Source organism: Oryx dammah, unplaced genomic scaffold, assembly GCF_014754425.2.
Source record: "Oryx dammah isolate SB20612 unplaced genomic scaffold, SCBI_Odam_1.1 HiC_scaffold_2, whole genome shotgun sequence".
Taxonomy (NCBI): Eukaryota; Metazoa; Chordata; class Mammalia; order Artiodactyla; family Bovidae; genus Oryx; species Oryx dammah.
Window position 1 is genome coordinate 122,381,563 of NW_024070186.1, and position 23,095 is coordinate 122,404,657.

The following is a 23,095-nucleotide window of genomic DNA, read 5'->3' on the forward strand; positions in this document are numbered from 1 at the left end:
GTGTATTTTTAAATGTGACAAACACAACTATATCATTTAAAAATACAATTATGCATAAGAAAGGCTGGGATTAGAGATTATAACAATTATACAAATATACAAATATTATACAAATTATACAAATATTATTATTTTATACAAATACATTATACAAATATCATTTAAAGCTGAGAAAACTGATGAACTCCCTAAGGGAGAGAGTCTTGATAGAGAGCAGAAAAAGTCTGAAAATTGAGACCTGAAAAGTTCCCATATTTAAAGTCTGACAGAAGTTGCTTCCAGCAGAGAAGATTGAGAAGGAGAGAAAAGTGGGGTAGGAAGAGATCCTGGCGAGCAAACAGTAATTGATTAAAGGAAAGATCATTTTTTAAGGAGAGGGGGGTGTTACAAGCTGTGTTATATTATTGATTGAGGGAGGAAGATGAATACTCAACATTGAGGAGTAAATATCTGTTGCACTTGTAGCTTTAAGGGAAGTGGTTGGAAATATTAGATTACTGATATAATTTTACATTCTGCTTTTGTTAAGATATTATAGGAGAGAGCTGAGCCTAGTAGAGGATGGCCAGTTTTCAAGCAGAAATAAAAAGATCAAGGGAAGCTCAGATGTGAGTACTTAAAAGTTTGGAAAAATCAACTATTTATAAAAGTTGCATAATAAGAGATAAAACTAAATGAAGTTTTGAGCAACAAAATATACTAAGGCTCAGCTCTGTGGCAAAGTTCAGATTGAGTATACTGCCTACCATCCAGGGTCCATTGTGTGCATAGCTTCAGGAGAACTGCGTACAGTCTACAATCTACAAGAGAGTTTCAGAGGGAGATAGAAAATAAATAAATTAGGTCTGGCAATTCCGCTTTCAAAAAGTCTTGAAATATGGTTATAGGTACAAGAATCCGACAAATAGATTAGGAGTCTACTCTGTTTTTAATGGAACTATTGTACCAAAGAAGCCTGTACCTAGTTAGAAAAGAAATTGCCAAAGAAGCCTGTACCTAGTTAGAAAAGAAATAAAAAGAAAGAAAAGTCTGATAATTGAAACATCAAAAACGTCTAGACTACCAAAAGTGGTAAAAACAAGAAGTTGCCTATAAGACCTGTGTAGTCCCCATGAGAGCATACGACCAAACACCCACTTTCAGGGTGGCCACAGAGCATGACTGACAAGGCTGAACTTCCTGTAAGATAGACTTGGAGGAAGGCAAAAAGAATGATCAGAAGAGAAGCTAGTTTCTTTAGGGACTATAACTGTTGCCAAGGCAAAGGGAACTTTTCATTCCAGTCTGAAATATTTTCATAATTATTATGGATCAGTGACTACTTGGTGTTTCCCATTATTCCTCTATTTCCAAAAGAGAGCACTTATATTAAGGAGGGCTTTTCCTGGAGCTTTTCTGGTAGCTCAGCTGGTAAAGAATCCACCTGCAATGCAGGAGACTCCAGTTTGATTCCTGGGTTGGAAAGTTCCCCTGGAGGAGGGCATGGCAACCCACTCCAGTATTCTTGGCTGGAGAATCCCATGGACAGAGGAGCCTGGTGGGGCTACAGTCCATGGGGTTGCAGAGTTGGACACAACTGAGCAACTAAGCACAGCACAGGGCTTTTCCTGACTCTGTTCTATCACTGTATTTTGTACATGGGGTGGAAAAGAGCACTGAAACTTGTGTTTTGGTTCATTTATCCCTGAGCTAATGCATTTGGAGATGATGAAGATAATTGTGCATATTTGAGGACCTTGGTCATTGAGTTGGGTACACTGGTTTGATGGGACTCTAGGTTATCTCTTTGGACAGGATAGGGCAATGGTTTATGTGACAAAAAGAAGGTAAAAAATATTTGGTGATCAGAAGGCCTATATGGGCAGAGATTTTTAGCTGATAACAAATTTGCTTCCTTTATTTTTCAGTGCACAGAGCTAGACATTTACCAACTTCACTGGCAGTTGCATCTGAACCATACGATTTGTGTTCTAGACAGGTGAAAGAAGGCCCAGCTAATAAAAGTCTCCCCCATGTAACCATCCAGAGTGATAGCAGGAGGTATGAGTTGAGATTAAGAGAACCACAAGAATAAGTCAGGTCTTCCACCTGGAAGAAAATTGTTGCCCAACTAATAATACGGGCATCATCAGACTGCTTGAGGAGAAAAATAAAACCTTTATTTTCAAATACTGAACATTGAAAAAAGTAAAATTGTCACAGCAGCTATTGTTAATTTAGCTTTCTATTATACACAGGAGGAAAAAAAATAAATCTGCCATTCCTCTGAATACCCTATTCCTAGCTTAGATATATCAGAGTCAGTTTCAAATTCCACCTCCTGCTCAAGTTCCCAAATTCAGTTCAGTTCAGTTCAGTTGCTCAGTTGTGTTCTATTTTTGGTGACCCCATGAACTGCAGCACACCAGGCCTCCCTGTCCATCACCATCTCCCGGAGTCCACTCAAACCCATGTCCATCGAGTCGATGATGCCATCCAGCCATCTCATCATCTGTCGTCCCTTCTCCTCCTGCCCTCAATCTCTCCCAACATCAGGGTCTTTTCTAATGAGTCAGCTCTTCGCAAGAGGTGGCCAAAGTATTGGAGTTTCAGCTTTGGCATCAGTCCTTCCAAAGAACACCCAGGACTGGTCTCCTTTATGATGGACTAGTTGAATCTTCTTGCAGTCCAAGGGACTCTCAAGAGTCTCTTCCAATAGCACAGTTCAAAAGCATCAGTTCTTCAGTGTTCAGCTCTCTTTATTGCCCAACTCTCACATCCATACATGACCACTGGAAAAACCATAGCCTTGACTAGATGGACCTTTGTTGGCAAAGTAATGTCTCTGCTTTTAATATGCTGTCTATGTTCATCATAACTTTCCTTCCAAGGAGTAAGTGTCTTTTAATTTCATTGCTGCAATCACCACCTGCAGTAATTTTGGAGCCAAGAAAAATAAAGTCAGCCACTGTTTCTACTCTTTCCCCATCTATCTGCCATGAAGTGATGGGACTGGATGCCATGATCTTCATTTTCTGAATGTTGAGCTTTAAGCCAAATTTTTACTTTTCTCTTTCATTTTCATCAAGTGGCTCTTTAGTTCTTCTTCACTTTCTGCCATAAGGGTGGTATCATCTGCATATAAATAGTCATAAATTATGTCCATTTCATTTGCTGAATATCTCTCAGAACTGAGCACCTTTGTGGAAGCTGAGAAATCGCTCTTAATAGTGCCTCTGCACCTGTCTTCTTTCCTGAAGGTAAGTTCTGAGAATTGGTATTGCTGGATCACAGAATGTAAACATTTTAAAATAATTTTGATTGTCTTTCGTCCATTGTATATTCTTGCCTCCTTTGTCAAAGATAAGGTGTCCGTAGGTGTGTGGATTTATCTCTGGGCTTTCTATTTTGTTCCATTGATCTATATTTCTGTCTTTGTGCAGTACCATACTGTCTTGATGACTGTGGCTTTGTAGTAGAGCCTGAAGTCAGGCAGGTTGATTCCTCCAGTTCCATTCTTCTTTCTCAAGATTGCTTTGGCTATTCAAGGTTTTTTGTATTTCCATACAAATTGTGAAATTATTTGTTCTAGCTCTGTGAAAAATACCGTTGATAGCTTGATAGGGATTGCATTGAATCTATAAATTGCTTTGGGTAATATACTCATTTTCACTATATTGATTCTTCCAATCCATGGACATGGTATATTTCTCCATCTATTTGTGTCCTCTTTGACTTCTTTCACCGTTGCGTTATAGTTTTTTACACATAGGTCTTTAGTCTCTTTAGGTAGATATATTCCTAAGTATTTTATTCTTTTCATTGCAATGGTGAATGGAATTGTTTCCTTAATTTCTATTTCTATTTTCTCATTATTAGTGTATAGGAATGCAAGGGATTTCTGTGTGTTGATTTTATGTCCTGCAACTTTACTATATTCATTGATTAGCTCTAGTAATTTTCTGGTGGAGTCTTTAAGGTTTTCTATGTAGTGGATCATGTCATCTGCAAATAGTGAGAGTTTTACTTCTTCTTTTCCAATTTGGATTCCTTTTATTTCTTTTTCTGCTCTGATTGCTGTGGCCAAAACTTCCAAAACTATGTTGACTAGTAATGGTGAAAGTGGGCACCCTTGTCTTGTTCCTGACTTTAGGGGAAATGCTTTCAGTTTTTCACCATTGAGGGTAATGTTTGCTGTGGGTTTGTCATATATAGCTTTTATTATGTTGAGGTATGTTCCATCTATTCCTGCTTTCTGGAGAGATTTTATCATAAATGGATGTTGAATTTTGTCAAAGGGTTTCTCTGCATCTATTGAGATAATCATATTTTTTCCAACTTTTATTTTTATTTTTTTTTCAACTTTCATTTTATTTTTTCAAGCTTTTATTTTTCAACTTGTTACTGTGGCATACAACTGGTGCTGGGAAAACTGGTCACTCATTTGTAAAATAATAAAACTAGAACACTTTCTAACACCATACACAAAAATAAACTCAAAATGGATTAAAGATCTAAACATAAGACCAGAAACTATAAAACTCCTAGAGGAGAACATAGGCAAAACACTCTCCAGCATACATCACAGCAGGATCCTCTATGACGCACCTCCCAGAATATTGGAAATAAAAGCAAAAATAAACAAATTGGACCTAATTAAACTTAAAAGTGTCTGCACAACAAAAGAAACTATAAGCAAGGTGAAAAGACATCCTTCAGAATAGGGGAAAATAATAGCAAATGAAGCAATTGACAAACAACTAATCTCAAAAATATACAAGCAATTCCTGCAGGTCAATTCCAGAAAAACAAACGACCCAATCAAAAAATGAGCCAAAGAACTAAATAGACTTTTCTCCAAAGAAGACATACAGATGGATAACAAACACATGAAAAGATGCTCAACATCACTCACTATCAGAGAAATGCAAATCAAAACTACAACGAGGTACCATTTCACTCCAGTCAGAATGGCTGCAATCCAAAAGTCTACAAGCAATAAATGCTGGAGAGGGTGTGGAGAAAAGGGAACCCTCTTAAACTGTTGGTGGAAAAGCAAACTAGTACAGCCACTATGGAGAACACTGTGGAGATTCCTTAAAAAACTGTAAATAGAACTGCCTTATGACCCAGCAATCCCACTGCTGGGCATACACACTGAGGAAACCAGAATTGATAGAGACACTTGTACCCCAATGTTCACCGCAGCAGTTTGTAATATCCAGGATATGGAAGCAACCTAGATGTCCATCAGTAGGTGAATGGATAAGAAAGCTGTGGTACATATACACAATGGAGTATTACTCAGCCATTAAAAAGAATACAGTTGAGTCAGTTCTAATGAGGTGGATGAAACTGGAGCCTATTATACAGAGTGAAGTAAGCCAGAAAGAAAAACACCAATACAGTATACTAACACATATATATGGAATTTAGAAAGATGATAATGATAACCCTTTATGCAAGACAGCAAAAGAGAGACAGATGTATAGAACAGTCTTTTGCACTCTGTGGGAGAGAGTGAGGGTGGGATGATTTGGGAGAATGGCATTGAAACATGTATAATATCATATATGAAATGAATCACCAGTCCAGGTTTGATAGATGATACTGGATGCTTGTTCTGGTGCACTGGGATGACCCAGAGGGATGTTATGGGGAGGAAGGTGGGAGAGGGGTTCAGGATGAGGAACACATGTATACCTGTGGTGGATTGATGTTGATGTATAGCAAAACCAATGCAATATTGTAAAATAATTTACCTCCAATTAAAATAAATAAATTTATATTTTTAAAAAATTTAAAAAATAAAATAATTTTGATAAACTGCCAAATTACATGGCAGAAAAATTGTATAAATTCATCCTCCAGGAACACCACATGATTTCCCATATAGTATTAACAGCAGATACTCCAGGAGGTTCAGCAGTAAAGAATCTGCCACCAATGCAGAATACACAAGATATGTGGGTTCAATCCCTGGGTTGGGAAGATCTCCTAGAGAAAGGAATGCCAATCCACTCCAGTACTTTTGTCTGGACAATCCGATGGACAGAGGAGCCTGATGGGCTACAGTTCATGGGGTCACAAAGAGTCAGACACAACAGAGCACACACACACACATACTGTAATTGAAGAAAAAAATGTCTAATATAATATTGAAGTGTTAAATATTAGTATTATTAAATTATAAGGTAACATAAATGTGTCTAAATATATATATTTCCCACATTACTGCATTAATTTTGTACTATTTATGAAATCTATTTTCCATTCAAAATTTCTGTTTTAATGGCTCTCTCCATGAAAAAGATTAACCTTTTAAGCTGCTCATTTTTATATACCTTCATTTTATGGTCTTTTCATACATAGATACATCTTACAATTTTATGTAATCAAATCTATCAAAGTTTTGTATTATGATGTCTGACTTGTGGATCCTGATTTGAAATGCTTTTGTAATGATAATATTATACACATAAGAATTGCTGTTATCATCTAACACTTTTATTATTTTATTTTAATCTACCTAAAATGTATTTTGGTCTGTGATTTGAGGCTGAAGGATACAATATGACTTTAATTCTTCTTTGACAGACAGTTGTATCCCACATTATTTCTTTCATCAATATTTTTGTCACTTACCATAAACTAAATGTCTACCTATTTTATGTGCTGAATCTATATATGCAATTCTATGCTAATACTATAGTTTTTTAAAAATCATTTTGCTGTCCTGGAGAAGTCTCAGATCAGTATATTTTTGCAAGAAACAAAAATATAAGAGATTGCTTATTGGAATTGTACTGATTTACAGGTAGATTTCTTTTATATGGGCTTCCCTGGTAACTCGGTTGGTAAAGAATCTGCCTGCTATGCAGGAGACCCAGGTTCCCTCCTTAGGTCAGGAAGATCCCCTGGAGGTGGAAATGCCAACCCACTCCAATATTCTTGCTGGGAACTCTCATGGACAGAAAGGCTTGGTGGGCTACAGTCCATGGAGTCCCAAAGAGTTGGACATGACTGAGAGATTAACATTATCACTTTCATTTTCGTTTTATATAGTGCATTTTCCAGGTTCAATTATAAGTCTTTAGTAGTGTCTTTTAGTAAATTGTATAGGTTTCTGATATAGGACCTACATATTTTTGTTAATGTTATTTCTCATTAAAAATAATATTTTCAGTATTTTGAAAGATTTTAATATTTTTAAATTTTACTACTTTTTTATTAAACTGAAGCCTTCTTTTTATTCCATTCATGGTTTTGTACTCTATTTTCTAAAGCATTATATCTAGCATTTGTAAAGATTATATTTTTCATTTTTATTTCCTCACCATCACACTTAATAGTTTTATATATTATTTTTCTACTGATCTAGATAGTACTTTGTGAACAATAATGACAATTACATTCTGATTCTGATGATCTCAGAAATGCATCAAAAATTTAAATAGATTAGCCGCAATCCTCTTTTTACATTGTTTACTGTATGTCAATATCTAGAGTTACTTTTACAGTTTCCATTGATCTAAAATTAGATTAAAAAAGAAATTCATATCAACCCTTGATCATATGAATCACACATCTTGTCAAAAGAAAATTTCATGACAGTATCTTTGATTCTTGAATATCTGAGAATTAATGTATTGTCAATAACACTGAACTAGCTAAAGAATCCCTGATTTTTATCTTTTTGAATTAATAATAATGAAAAACAAATTGTTAGTGTTTTGACAAGTGGTTTTGACTCCCTTTTTTACTAAATAACTCTGAAATCATTTGCCTTTATCTTGTTTCCTTCTCCTCGATGATAAATCTGAAATCAACTTTTTTTAAGTGACCTGCATTTTTCACATTATTGCTGTTGAAATATTTGGGATTTGCTCCATCATATTTGGATCTTTTAGCTGAATATATTTTGTACTTTGTCTCTAGTCAGAATTTTGCTTTGCTTGCAAACATACTTTTTTATTAAAATCAGTTAAGATCATTTGCTTTTGACTTATGATTTTTTTTCCACTCTATTTTTGATTAACAACTGTTCTTTCCATTTTCTTTCTTGGAAAATTGAATTACACACTGGTAGAAACTCCAGCAATGTCAAAGAATGCTCAAACTAACTCACAATTGCACTCATCTCACATGCTAGTAAAGTAATCCTCAAAATTCAACAAGCCAGGCTTCAGCAATACGTGAACCGTGAACTTCCAGATTTTCAAGCTGGTTTTAGAAAAGGCAGAGAAACCAGAGATCAAATTGCCAACATTCGCTGGATCATGGAAAAAGCAAGAGAGTTCCAGAAAAACATCTATTTCTGCTTTCTTGACTATGCCAAAGTCTTTGACTCTGTGGATCACAATAAACTGTGGAAAATTCTTCAAGAGATGGGAATACCAGACCTCCTGACCTGCTTCTTGAGAAACCTGTATGCAGGTCAGGAAGCAACAGTTAGAACAGGACATGGAACAACGGACTGGTTCCAAATAGGAAAAAGAGTACATCAAGGCTGTGTATTGTGTCCCTGCTTATTTAACTTCTATGCAGAGTACATCAGGAGAAACGCTGGGCTGGAGGAAGCACAAGCTGCAATCAAGATTGCTGGGAGAAATTTCAATAACCTGAGATATGCAGATGACATTACACTTATGGCAGAAAGTGAAGAGAAAATAAAAAGTCTCTTGATGAAAGTGAAAGAGGAGAGTGAAAAGTTGGCTTAAAGCTCAACATTCAGAAAACTAAGATCATGGCATCTGGTCCCATCACTTCATGGGAAATAGATGGGGAAACAGTGGAAACAGTGTCAGATTTATTTTGGGGGGCTCCAAAATCACGGCAGATGGTGACTGTAGCCATGAAATTAAAAGACGCTTACTCCTTGGAAGGAAAGTTATGACCAACCTAGATAGCATATGCAAAAGCAGAGATATTACCTTGCCAACAAAGGTCTGTCTAGTCAAGGCTATGGTTTTTCCAGTGGTCATGTATGGATGTGAGAGTTGGACTGTAAAGAAAGCTGAGTGCCAAAGAATTGATGCTTTTGACCTGTGGTGTTGGAGAAGACTCTTGAGAGTCCTTTGGACTGCAAGGAGATCCAACCAGTCCATCTTAAAGGAGACCAGTCCTGGGTGTTCATTGGAAGGACTGATGCTGAAGCTGAAATTCCAATACGTTGGCCACCTCATGCAAAGAGCTGACTCATTAGAAAAGACCCTGATGCTGGGAGAGATTGCTCAGGAGGAGAAGGGGACAACAGAAGATGAGATAGCTGAATGGCATCACAAACTCGATGGACATAAGTTTGGGTAAACTCCAGGAGTTGCTGATGGACAGGGAGGCCTGGTGTGCTGTGATTCATGGGGTTGCAAAGAGTAGGATATGACTGAGTAACTGAACTGAACTGAGAAACTTCATATTTTATGTTCCATGTATGTCTTTCCCTCTTTCCTATTTTAAAAATTATTTTACTAATTTTATGTTTTGCTGTATCATTTTTTCCAGGCTTGTTATCTGTTTAGATGATTTTACTTTCTATCACAATTTTTCCTTATTTCTTCCTAAAGGTTTGTTATTCGCTGACTTTGGTTTAACCACACCATCTATTTAATATAGCTATGTTCTTACTTAGTGAATATTTTAACTATTTTTATATGATTGACAAGAAAAAGTGATAGTTTGACAATAATTTCCTCATTTTAGTATAATAATTCTATTTAAATATCTGGGACAATGATTTTTCCTGGTATGCATGTATTATTTCTCTTATTGCACTCATTTTTCATGGGATGCAGATTGAATTTTAAAATTCTGTTTATACATCATTGCATTTTCTTTTCTTATTTTCATTCTTAATGTTGACATGTTCAGAAGAGGGATTCTCTTTCCTGAGGCTGGTGTTCATTCCCGCTCAGTTGTAATGCCATGGACCACTGCAGCTACAAAAGAGATTTTCGTAACTGTTAGATGAATCATATGACTTTTAACTAGTGAATGGTTTCAAGAAAGAGCCTTGAAAGGTAGATCACTCTTGGTGAAAGATTTCATTGATTTTATACACTTTGCTTAAAATCTTCACTTTCATAGTAAAGTTTCAGATAACATGATTTTTGTACAATTTACACAAAGAAAACTTGATAGATTAGAATTCATTTTAGATCAATTAAAATTTATTATGTTCATTATTGAATATTTTCACATGCATTTATATAAATAGAAATAAGGCAGAAAAATCATAATGTTTATATATATTTGACCCTACTGATCAGTGTTCTGCATATATTTTTATAATCTATAAAAGAAAGAGTTCAACCTTTAGCCTTCATCTCATAAAATAAATCAACATATAGTCCTAGGACTTTTAAGATTTCAAAGCTAGTATAGTTATAGAGTCTGCTACTTTGCATGTCTACTTGTAAATCTAGTTTTTCAAGCTAACACTTTTGGTTATGTTCTTTATTTTTCCCCCATAACTGTTAGAACTCAAAGTCTATCCTTAATTTCTATTTTTAGCAACTGAAACAAGTGATTGAGACTTAGGACCAGATAAATATCACTTGAACAAGGCAGAGATAATATATAACATAAATGGCTAAGTCTCAGTGGGAATCTCTCATACATCCTTTCTCTCATTCCTCTCCTACTGGCATAGCACTGAAAAGATGAAGTATAACCTTCTGAAGTCTCTGTATAGGTTTCAGAGTATGTATTATTATTCAGATAAAAATATCCTGTGTCTTTAAAGACCATTATTCATCATCAAGCATTGACCTTAAGACTTGCTGGAGTTAGCCTGTTAACGTGGGAACCAGTAAATTTCAATAGATATGGCAATATATTAGAAATCTTTTCTACTTGAGACAATGCACAGAATGTGAATATTGTGGAATTAAAACTTTCTGAGGAGGAAATCCTTGGTGGTCCAGTGGTTAGGACTTCATGCTTCCACTGCAGGGGGTACTGGTTTGATCCTTGGTTGGGAACTAAACTTCCACAAGCTGCTCAGTAGAATAAAAAAAAATAAATAAATAAAAACTTTTTGAGCATAAAATCTTTCAGTTACGGTTACTGGACTCTCAATAGAGGATTCCAAAGAGACAATCGTGTTAAATAACAATATTTGTGATTAGTAATTATGACATTTAGAAGAGTAGAAAATAACCTTAAAGTATAGTTTTATTTAACAATCATAATATGGACAAATACTAAACTACATGGGGATTCCCAGGTGGCACTAGTGGTAAAGAACCCATCTGCCTATGCAGAAGACTTAAGAGATGCTGGTTCGATCCTCAGGTTGGGAAGATTCCTTGGAGGAGGGCTTGGTAACCCACTCAGGTATTCTTGCCCAAAGTATCCCATGGACAGAAGAGCCTTGCAGGCTACAGTCCATGGGGTCACAAAGAACAGGACACATCAGAAGTGACTTAACACACACAACATGCACTAAATTATTTGATTATATCTCTAAAATCATTGCTGGGGTTTTCTACCATCATGTGTCTAGTCTGTCATGTTTTGTTCCTATAAATAAGAAGTGAAAACACTAAAGAAAGACTACCTAAGTTTCCAGGGTCAAGCAAAGAGAAATTAAAAACACTGCACACTTTTTAATCCAAGTATTAGAATTATTTTACAAACATATTTTATTATACATGATTTTTCATTTTAATAAAATGGTAATGAAATGAAACTTTTATGTAAATATTTTAAAATTAAGTTCTGAGACCATTTTTTAAAAATGATCATCCTTGTATAGTAAAATAAATGTTTTCAAAGCCAAACTTGGATTATCAGTTATAATTTTTAATATTCTTTATTTTATTTTATTTTTTATTTTTTAAAATTTAAATTTATTTTAATTGAAGGTTAATTACTTTACAATATTGTATTGGTTCTGCCATACATCAACATGAATCTGCCACGGGTGTACACATGTTCCCCATCCTGAAACCCCCTCCCATCTCCTTCCCCATACCATCCCTCAGGGTCATCCCAGTGCACCAGCACCAAGCATCCTGTATTGAACCGGGACTGGCAATTCGTTTCTTATATGATATTATACATGTTTCAGTGCCATTCCCCCAAATCATCCCACCTCTACCCTCTCCCACAGAGTCCAAAAGTCTGTTCTATACATCTGTGTTTCTTTTGCTGTCTTGCATACAGGGTTATTGTTACCATCTTTCTAAATTCCATATATATGCATTAGTATACTGTATTGGTGTTTTTCTTTCTGGCTTACTTCACTCTGTATAATCGGCTCCAGTTTCATCCACCTCATTAGAACTGATTCAAATGTATTCTTTTTAATGGCTGAGTAATACTCCATTGTGTATATGTACCACAGCTTTCTTATCCATTCATCTGCTGATGGAAAGGACATACACTATAACAAGCACATTAAGTCATCACTTTGTATTTGTAAAGAAATTTTTATGTTTCTTTTTTTACTAAAATCTAATAAAAATTAACTACAAAATTGTTTAAATGTCAGAGTGCAGGGGTGGTATTTAATTAAATATTGAAAAATAGAGTTGGAAAAGCTAGAATGACCAGAAAGGATAAATTAGTGAGGAAAAGCAAATGCCTCTTATGCAAAAGTCACCAAACTTAGTTTCCTAGTAACAACCACCAGAGCCATGAAATGTCAAGACTTAAACAAAAGCAGAGTAGAATAAATTTAAACAAAATATAATACTGGAATATATTATAAGAGTAACTTGAACAATAAAGCCACTTCAGCTCATTTCAGTCACTCAGTTGTGTCTAACTATTTGCAACCCCATGGACTGCACTACGTCAGGCTTCCCTGTCCTTCATCATCTCTTGGAGCTTGCTCAAATTCATGCCCATCGAGTCAGTGATGCTGTCCAACCATCTCATCCTCTGTTGTTCACTTCTCCTCTTGCCTTCAGTCTTTCCCAGCATCAGAGTCTTTTCCAAAGAGTCAGTTCTTCCCACCAAGTGGCCAAAATATTGGAGATTCAGCTTCAGTATCAGTCCTTCCAATGAATATTCAGGACTGATTTCCTTTAAAATTGAATGGTTGGATCTTCCTGCAGTCCAGGAACTCTCGAGAGTCTTCTCCAACACCACAGTTCAAAAGCATCAATTCTTTGGCTCTCAGCTTTCTTCATGGTCCAACTCTCACATATATCTCACAATATAAACCACTTTTGTTTATATTTTATGTTTGTTTTGGAATTTATGTGTGCTCGGTCATTCAGTCACATCCTACTTTTGTTGACCCCATGGACTATAGCTCACCAGGCTCCTCTGTCCGTGGGGTATCCCAGCAAGAATACTGGAGTGGGTTGCCATTTTCTCCTCCAGGGGATCTTCCAGACTCAGGGATCAAACTAACATTTGCATCTCCTGCATTGGCAGGCAGATTCTTTACCACTGAGCCACCTGGGAAACCTTATATATATATATATACACATGTGCATTTATAAATATATCTCTGGTATTTTGTTACAGCTGGCATTAATACAGAAACTATAGTATGTTGTTTTTCATGTATTAGCTCAGTTGAATTATGTAAAATTTTCAGGTGATGGAAAATAGATTTGGGGAATTCTGGAAATATATTTTCATCCCCAGCCAATGGCCTACAGACAAGTAGAACACCTACGACTGCACAGATTATGCACAGGGCCTTTATGTGACCTACAAGTAATTCAGTTGTGCATTGTATTAGGTGCTGCAGTGAGTTACATTACAAACCTTGCCCTCTCTCTGCTCACACACCAGTTTCATAGTGGATAAGATGCAGTGAGTGATGTCAAGAATATCAGATGAAATCAGAATTGGGGTGACACTCTGTTGTACTATGTTGTACATAAATAGAAAGAAAGTGGTAAATAAAACAGAAAAGTCAGTGAAATTTTTTCAAGTAGAAGATATTGCTCACAAAATCCGGGACTTACAAATCGTTTACACCAAACCTCAGAGAACTTTCTACTATCAGATTGGCTCTGGGCAGTTTTCTTTTTCTTTTTTCTTGTAGGATAATTAGAAAATCCTGATTTTCTTTATTTTTTTAATTGTTTTTTTAATTTTTATTTTGCTTTACAATACTGTATTGGTTTTGCCATACATTGACATGAATCAGCCACAGGTGTACATGAGTTCCCAATCCTGACCCCCCCTCCCACCACCCACCCCATATCATCTCTCTGGATTATCCCCGTGCACCAGCCCCAAGCATCCTGTATCCTGTATTGAACCTAGACTGGCGATTCGTTTCTTAAATGATAGTATACATGTTTCAGTGCCATTCTCCCAAGTCATCCCACCCTCTCCCTCCCTCAGAGTCCAAAAGTCCATTCTAAACATCTGTGTCTCTTTTCCTGTCTCACATACAGGGTTATCATTACCATCTTTCTAAATTCCATATATATGTGTTAGTATTCTGCATTGGTGTTTTTCTTTCTGGCTTACTTCACTCTGTATAATAGGCTCCAGTTTCATCCACCTCATTAGAACTGATTCAAATGTATTCTTTTTAATGGTTGAGTAATACTCCATTGTGTATATGTACCACAGCTTTCTTATCCATTCATCTGCTGATGGACATCTAGGTTGCTTCCATGTCCTGGATATTATAAACAGTGCTGCGATGAACATTGGGGTACACGTAACCTCATCTTTAGAATGTGAATACTTCTTATTTTCTAGGATTGTCAGAGACTAAATGTGCTGTCTTTCATGAAGGGCTTAGAAGGATATCCAACACATTGTAATATATGCACTATTTAAACACTAATTAAATGAGGGAGAAGAAGTTGGAAAGTATAAACTTCTGTGTAGAAACTACATGTTTCTTTTTTTGGTTTTTAGAAAGTTTCTTTTAGGACTTTGACTCTATGCAGTAATGGTGAAGCATTCTAAGCTTCTGAATGTTTGAAAGATGGGGGGATAGGAATAGCAGAAGATTTGTTTAACATGAGAGCATGGGATAAAATGAATCTTATGGGAGTCTGACAATGGATGATTAAATGAGAGAATAATTTATTGAATATTTAATCTGTGCCAGGTTCTGTATTGCAAATGGCTTACTTTATCCAATACATGTAAAATCTTGACTTAGAGACTCACAGTTATTGTTAACATAAAGATTGATAAACTCTGGAACAGTTTGCCTAAGCAAGTTTTGGGATTAACTTTTGAAGAGTTTTTTGAAATTATTATGAAAATTAGTTTGTAAGATGTGTCAGATGACTCCTGTTTTGAGAACAAGAGTTTGTTGAGGCAATTTTTCCAGGCATTGTATCTTTTCACATAATTTCATTCTCTTTTCTTCTGTCATGAAGAGGAATTCAATGCCCACCCATGCTAAATGACCTTCCTGCTGGTGCTAGTTCTTCATTCAGTGAGATATTCTTCTTTCCCTTTGGGTATGTGAAGTCTGAACAACAGTGAGCAGTCTCCATGCCAATCAACCATGAATTACTGCATTCAGAAGCTTTTTATCTTGAATTAATTCACTTGATTTAGTTTTATCTTCTCCAAAAGATATAAGGCTTCTTGAAGATAAAAGTTAGGTCTTAAAAAAGCAAAGAGGAACTGAAGAGACCCTTGATGAAGGTGAAAGAGGAGAGTGAAAAAGCTGGCTTAAAACTCAGCATTTTAAAAAACCAAGATTATGGCATCCAGTCCCATCACTTAATGGCTAATAGATGGGGGAAAAAATGGAAACAATGACAGACTTTATTTTATTGGGCTCCAAAATCACTGCACACGGTGTCTGCAGCCATGAAATTAAAAGACACTTTCTCCTTGGAAGAAAAGCTATGACAAACCTAGACAGCAGATTAAAAAGCAGAGACATAACTTTGCTGATAAAGCTCTGAATAGTCAAAGCTATGCTTTTTCCAGTAGTCATGTATGGATGTGAGAATTGGACCATAAAAAAGCTGAGCCACAAAGAATTAATGCTTTTGAACTGTGGTGTTAGAGAAGATTCTTGAGAGTCCCCTGGATAGCAAAGAGATCAAACCAGTCAATCCTAAAGGTAATCAACCCTGAATGTTCATTGGAAGGACTAATGCTGAAGCTCCAATCTTTTGGCCACCTAATGTGAAGAGCCAACTCCCTGGAAAATACCCTGATGTTGGGAAAGATTGCTGGCAGGAAGAGAAAGGGGTGACAGAGGATAAGATGGTTGGATGGCTTCATCAACTCAAGGACATGAGTTTAAGCAAACTCTAGGAGATAGTGAAGAACAGAGAAGCCTGGCTTGCTGCAGCCCATGGGGTCACAAAGAGTTGGACACACCTGAGTGAGCAACAACACAGTCATAACATAGTTGGAACAGCACTTTTACACAGTTCTTGAAACCAAGCAAACTGAGTGAAGAATGGATAATATTCAATATTTACACTGAATTCCAGAGAAAACTGAGATCTTTAGACACCAGTTTGTTCTGCTGACCAATAGATGGCCACTCTCATGGTATTAAATTATTTGTTTAAATATAATAATTCTGCTACTATCTAAATATTTTAGAGATTAGTGCTTAGAAATAATGACCAATCTAGATTTGTACCTAATGCATTGGATAATTTGATTATAACATAAACTAGAATATTGTCATGCACTTAAGATTCTATTTTCCCTGCTTTAAATATAATAGTAATGCTTCAGAAAGAGGGTCAGTATAGTAAAACATTAAAAATAGTTATACATAATCTATGAAGAAAAAATATACTGTCCTTCCCTGGCAAAAAATAAATCACCATATTCACTCAAAGTTCATCTATTATTTTTAAATTTTATGTACCGTTACTGTTTCTGACAGAAACACTTAAGACAAAACTCTAAAGGTTATAAAACATGAAAATATATTGTTCTTTGTGTGTATAGTGATTTAAATGTACTTTTTTTAAAACTACAAACAATGTGTACTCAGACTCTAAATCAAGAGTTCTAAATTAATGCTAAATCATACAACAGGTTTTCAATAATAAGAAAAAAAAAATCCCAGGAAGCCCAACACTTAGCCTTTCACCTCATAAAAGTTTATTGTGCTATAAATTTCTTTGCATACAAAGCTCATAAACAACAAATGCCATCCCATGTTTCTATGTATTGGTAGCCCAAAGACTTCCTCATCAGAAAGTTTTGACCATAATTATAAAGTCATTGCTTTGTTTGTTTGCTTCAATTTTGAATTTGGTGTTTCAAGGTTGTTTAGCTTAGAGATATAATTGATCTATAAAATGTTTCAGCAAGTGAAGTGTGACTGTCAGAGGTACAGAAGTGAGGTGTAGAGTAATTTCACACATTAAGCAATAGGTTTCCTTTTCTGAACATTACCCCCTCAAGATCCAGTCCTCATTCATTATGACTTACAGGTTTCCCAATTACATAACAACTGATTTTATTAGCTTGCAGTTATAAATAGTTAATAGTGTGCTAGGCCCGAACAAAATATCTACTTGAGTAAAATACTTCATCTATCCTTGAATTAAAAATTTAAGTAGAAACGTTCTCCATATGCGATAATATTTTTGGATAAAGTCGGTTCTAGCATAATTCTCTTCACCTCGCAGGTCTTTTTTCTCTGGTGAACCCAAGATAATATTTCCTTGATTACTTTGAAAGTGGAACATTCTTAACTCTGAAGAATTTTAACAATCCAGAGAGGACTCTCAATCAACAGAGTAATATAGCTAGTAGGACCAGGGCCCTTCACAAAATGCTTCACTTCTTTTAGCAGTGACATACAAAAGGGGAGAGAACTTGCCAGAAGAAGGGAGAAAATATGGAGGTGAAGGAGAGGAACGGTTTTCAAGGTTATGCAAGTGATCAAAATGGGAACAATGTAAGTTTTGAGGTACACATGGAGTTATTTGAGGCTTGTAAAGGTCTGCTATATTATCCATTAGGCATGTGATACACACTATAACTTATCTTCATAAGACAATAATTTCTCTTTAAGATCAGAGAAGATCTGAAATAGTGTCAGACTCAAAACCATAAATTTGACCTTCTAAGAGGTTTTTACATTTATAAGTATGTACACCTGGTCTGCCTTCCTCAAAGAGTCACTAATAAAATCAGCTAATATGGAATCTGTACATATGTCACATCTAATAAGTGGGTATCTCAGTTCAGTTCAGTTCAGTCACTCAGTCATGTCCAATTCTTTGCTACCCCATGAATCACAGCATGCCAGGCCTCCCTGTCCATCACCAACTCCCAGAGTTCACTCAAACTCATGTCCATCAACTCGATGATGCATCCAGCCATCTCATCCTCTGTCGTCCCCTTCTCCACCTGCCCCCAGTCCCTCCCAGCATCAGGATCTTTTCCAATGAGGCAACTCTTCGCATGAGGTGGCCAAAGTATTGGAGTTTCATCTTTAGCATCAGTCCTTCCAATGAACACTCAGGACTAATCTCATTTATAATGGACTGGTTGGATCTCTTGCAGTCCAAGGGATGCTCAAGAGTCTTCTCCAGCACCACAGGTCAAAAGCATCAGTTCTTCAGCACTCAGCTTTCTTCACAGTCCAACTCTCACATCCATACATGACCACTGGAAAAACCATACCCGTGACTACATGGACTTTTGTCAGTAAAGTAATATCTCTACTTTTGAATATGCTATCTAGGTTGGTCATAACTTTCCTTCCAAGGAGTAAGCATCTTTTAATTTCATGGCTGCAGTCACCATCTGCAGTGATTTCAGAGCCCAAAAAAATAGTCTGACACTGTTTCCACTGTTTCCCCATCTATTTCCCATGAAGTGATGGGACCGGATGCCATGATCTTAGCTGTCTGAATGTTGAGCTTTAAGCCAAGTTTGTCACTCTCCTCTTTCACTTTCATCAAGAGGCTTTTTCATTCCTCTTCACGTTCTGCCATAAGGTTGGTGTCATCTGCATCTCTGAGGTTATTGATATTTCTCCCAGCAATCTTGATTGCAGCTTGTGCTTCCTCCAGCCCAGCATTTTTCATGATGCACTCTGCATAGAAGTTAAATAAGCAGGGTGACAATATACAGCCTTGACATACTCCATTTCCTATTTGGAACAAGTCTGTTGTTCCATGTGCAGTTCTAACTGTTGCTTCCTGACCTGCATACAGATTTCTCATGAGGCAGGTCAGGTGGTCTGGTATTCCCATCTCTTTCAGAATTTTCCACAGATTGTTGTGATCCACAGGGTCAAAGGCTTTGGCATAGTCAAGAAAGCAGAAATAGCTGTTTTTCTGGAACTGTCTTGCTTTTTCGATGATCCAGCGCGTGTTGGCAATTTGATCTCTGGTTCCTCTGCCTTTTCTCAAACCAGCTTGAACATCTGGAATTTCATGGTTCACGTATTACTGAAGCCTGGCTTGGAGAATTTTAAGTATTACTTTACTAGTGCGTGAGATGAGGGCAATTGTGTGGTAGTTTGAGCGTTCTTTGGCATTGCCTTTCTTTGGGATTAGAATGAAAACTGACCATTTCCAGCCCTGTGGCCACAGCTGAGTGTTCCAAATTTGCTGGCATATTGAGTGCAGCACTTTCACAGCATCATCTTTCAGGATTTGAAATAGTTCAACTGGAATTCCATCACCTCCACTAGGCTTTGTTCATAGTGATGCTTTCTAAAGCCCACTTGATTTCACATTCCAGGATGTCTGGCTCTAGGTGAGTGAGTAGCTCAGTTGGTAAAGAATCTTCCTGCAATGCATGAGATGCAGGTTCAATCCCTCAGTTGAGAAGAACCCCTGGACAAGGAAAAGGCTACCCACTCCAGTATTCTGGCCTGGATAATTCCACACACTGTCTATATAGTCCATGGGGTCCCAAAGAGTTGGACATGAATAAGCAACTTTCACTTTCACATATATGAGTAAAATAATGAGATTAGAGACTTGAATAAATAAAGTTAGAGGCTGTAAAAAAAAAAGTTTGTATTTTGTAGTTTTATTCTTCTTCAGGAAAAAATGTACTCAAATTCGGCCTACAGTGTCCAATTTCTTTTATATTTATAGGATCTGAAGAAACTGCTGGTTTTTTTTTTCTTTTTATGTTGTTGCCTATATCTTTCTAACTTGAAACTGTTCTGCCTTCATTCTCAACAATACTTAACTCTTTGCATACCATTAGTGTCAGCGTGTATGTATAAGGGGAGTAAATAGGAACAACCATTTGAAGGAAGACAAATGACTAGTATATGACATTGGCATATTTCTATTTTGACAATGTACTCTACCTGGAGAATCCCATGGACAAAAGAGCCTGGTGGGCTACAGTCCATGGGGTTGCAAAGAGTTGGACACAACTGAGCGACTAACACACACACACTCTGCAAATCTAAGAGGATCACAAAGTATTTTTCATGCATGCCAAGTCTCTTCAGCTGTGTCCTGCTCTTTGTAATCTTATGGATTGTAGCCTGCCAGGCTCCTCTGTCCATTAGATTCTCCAGGAAAGAATACTGGAACAAGTTGCCATGCCCTCCTGCATGGGATCTTCCTGACCCAGGGATTGAACCCGTTTCTCTTAAGTCTCCTGCATTGAAGGCAGATTCTTTACCCACTGAATCACCTGGGAAGCCTATTCTTAAGCAGACTAGAGGTTAAATAAATTATATGCAATGATTTCTGCAGAAAAGTAAAATATTGGCAATTACATTTCTTCTTAAACTAAACTAACAACAACAAAAAAGGCAGCTAACCTGCTGATGATTATGTGAAATATGCTTCCAGAGGAAACAATCCTAATATGACAGGTTTATTTTTTTTAATACTTACAAAAATATAAAGAATAAATGTTTGACAGTGAGAATATAATGTTCAATGATATTCTAAAAAGTTTATTCTGTGCCAATTGTTTTTTTATCTATCCATATGCAAGAATAAATGGGATGGAATAATCTATAAAATGGTGGATTAAAAATATTTTAACATGTTTATTTTTATGGGCCAATACACTGGAAACATCATTGCTACTAAATAATTTCCCTTTAGAACCAACAGCTCTAAAATGTGTATGTCAATATTAATATTCAGTCCAGCCAAAACATCTCATGTTATAAGTTTTGATTGATCATTCCAGTGACAATTAAAATAGTCATATTGACTGTTGAACTAGTTTCTTGGTTAGAAAAATGAATATATATTCAGAACAATATAAACTAGTCCTCTATATTCACCATTTAGGAGAGACCATCACATAACACTGGGAAAGGCTTGTGCATATTCTAAGTATTAATATCTTAAGCTTATTGGAATCTTACCTTATTTTTTAATATACTAAATCATGTCAAATAGATAGTAAATCTCTCCTTATTGGTCCTTTATACACTCTCTGTGTGACTAATATATTACCAAACCTCTCTCTGCTCCATATATAAGGTACATAACAAACATAACAGTAGTATGAATCACCCAAAACTTTTGTGTGAATTTTATGAGGGAGCACTAGTTCTTAGTAAACACCTGTCCCATAAAAGACAATAATTATCATTACTTTTTATTAAAAACAACATTTCTTTATATTTATAAAATATGAATTAATTTTATCCACAAGTCAATCTTACCATATAGTTACTAATCTTATACTAAATTTAGTAGATTTAGTAGATAAATGCTCTTTTCGTTATAACTTGGGTAATAAGCTCCAAATGGAAAACAGAACTTAAGGCAAGCTGAATTAGACTTGTACGAAAGAATCTTCACAAGAGGAGAAGTGCTATCAAGAGGATATATAGTGACTAATAAGTACTGAAAATTGTCTGCCTGACTTATGGTTATCTAAACAGAAATTCTATAGTGAACACATTTCCCATGTTTCAATGGGATTCTTTTCTAGAAATTCCACGGTCTGTGTTGTGTTCTCTTCTGAGATCACTTCATGAAGAACTGGAAGAAAAATGTCAAAGATCATGCATCACTGAGTTTTATTCTCATCCCATAACTCAGAATTTATTTTCCAAAATGGCCAGTGTTGTAAATGGTGGCTAAATTTGGCGAGATTACACATAAACTCCTTAGATCCAAAAGGTAATACAGAGAAATATGTTTAGAGTTCAGTCTATTGATTTAGAAGAAAAAATCAGTTTCTTAATTTAATTTGTGTATTACTGTTTTAAAAAATACTCAAATATATCTCAAATGCTATATTATAAAAAGCAATTCAGAATGTCACTTATTATTATTGGATCTATTGAGTAAGTAGACTTACTTAAATAGAACAGAATTGAATGAAGGCTGCAGCAAACTTAGTAATTTCTTCTAACATGAATTTTGAGAAAAATATCACTAAAAAACTTCAGTGTAGTTAACTCTCAGAGATCTGGCTCCATTGTACATAATTTATATACTTTAAAACTGTCAGGAGTTGCTCTATCCTTATTATCATTAATAATTTCAAATTCAGATTGTTAGCTTGCAGATCTAGACACTGATGTAATGGCAGAAATAGTTGTTTTCATGTTTGTGGATAAGAAATAAGCTCCACTGTTCCCAAAGTGAATAAAAAGAAATGAATAAAAAACATGCCATGCTTAAGTTATGATAATGCCTTCAGTTCGAGCATACATGAAATTTCCAATTTTATGAATTAATCGGTCATGATTTCTTTTTAATTTAAGAAACAAGTGTGCAAAACAAAACTAACTAAACAAACTAACAGATTCTTTAGAGAAAATTAACTTAAATATTAAATGAGTAGCAAATATGCCCATAAAATAATTGTGCTCTTACAAGTTAATATGAAGTATGATTATATGTAAATTTTGTCCTACACTATTGATAAAAATACTGGGTCTAAATCCGTTATGCATAAAATGTAAATATTCATTTTAACAATTATTTCACAGCACTTGTGGTCCAAGCATGCTAATGAAAACCTCACTGAAAGCTCTGAGATGAATTCGCTGAAGTCATTTAAACTAATCTGAAGAAAAATTTAGATGGAAACATTGAAATATCTGTACTTTATGTTATAAATTATGTCTTAAGGTCATAAGAGTAGATTTCTAAACTATTTTCAAAGTGGTACCTAATACATAAGAAATTCTTAGAATTTTAATGACAGAAGTTTATATCTTTTCTCTACTTAAGCAATACCCACACAATGTAGAGGAAGAGATTAGGCTCTTCATTATCATTAAACA

General features: G+C 35.7%; 1 protein-coding gene across 1 annotated transcript in view; it reads right to left on the minus strand.

Annotated features, from left to right (window-relative positions):
- CADM2 (cell adhesion molecule 2) overlaps positions 1-23,095 on the minus strand; it is a 294,605-nt gene that overhangs the window by 8,880 nt on the left and 262,630 nt on the right. The window lies entirely within an intron of this gene.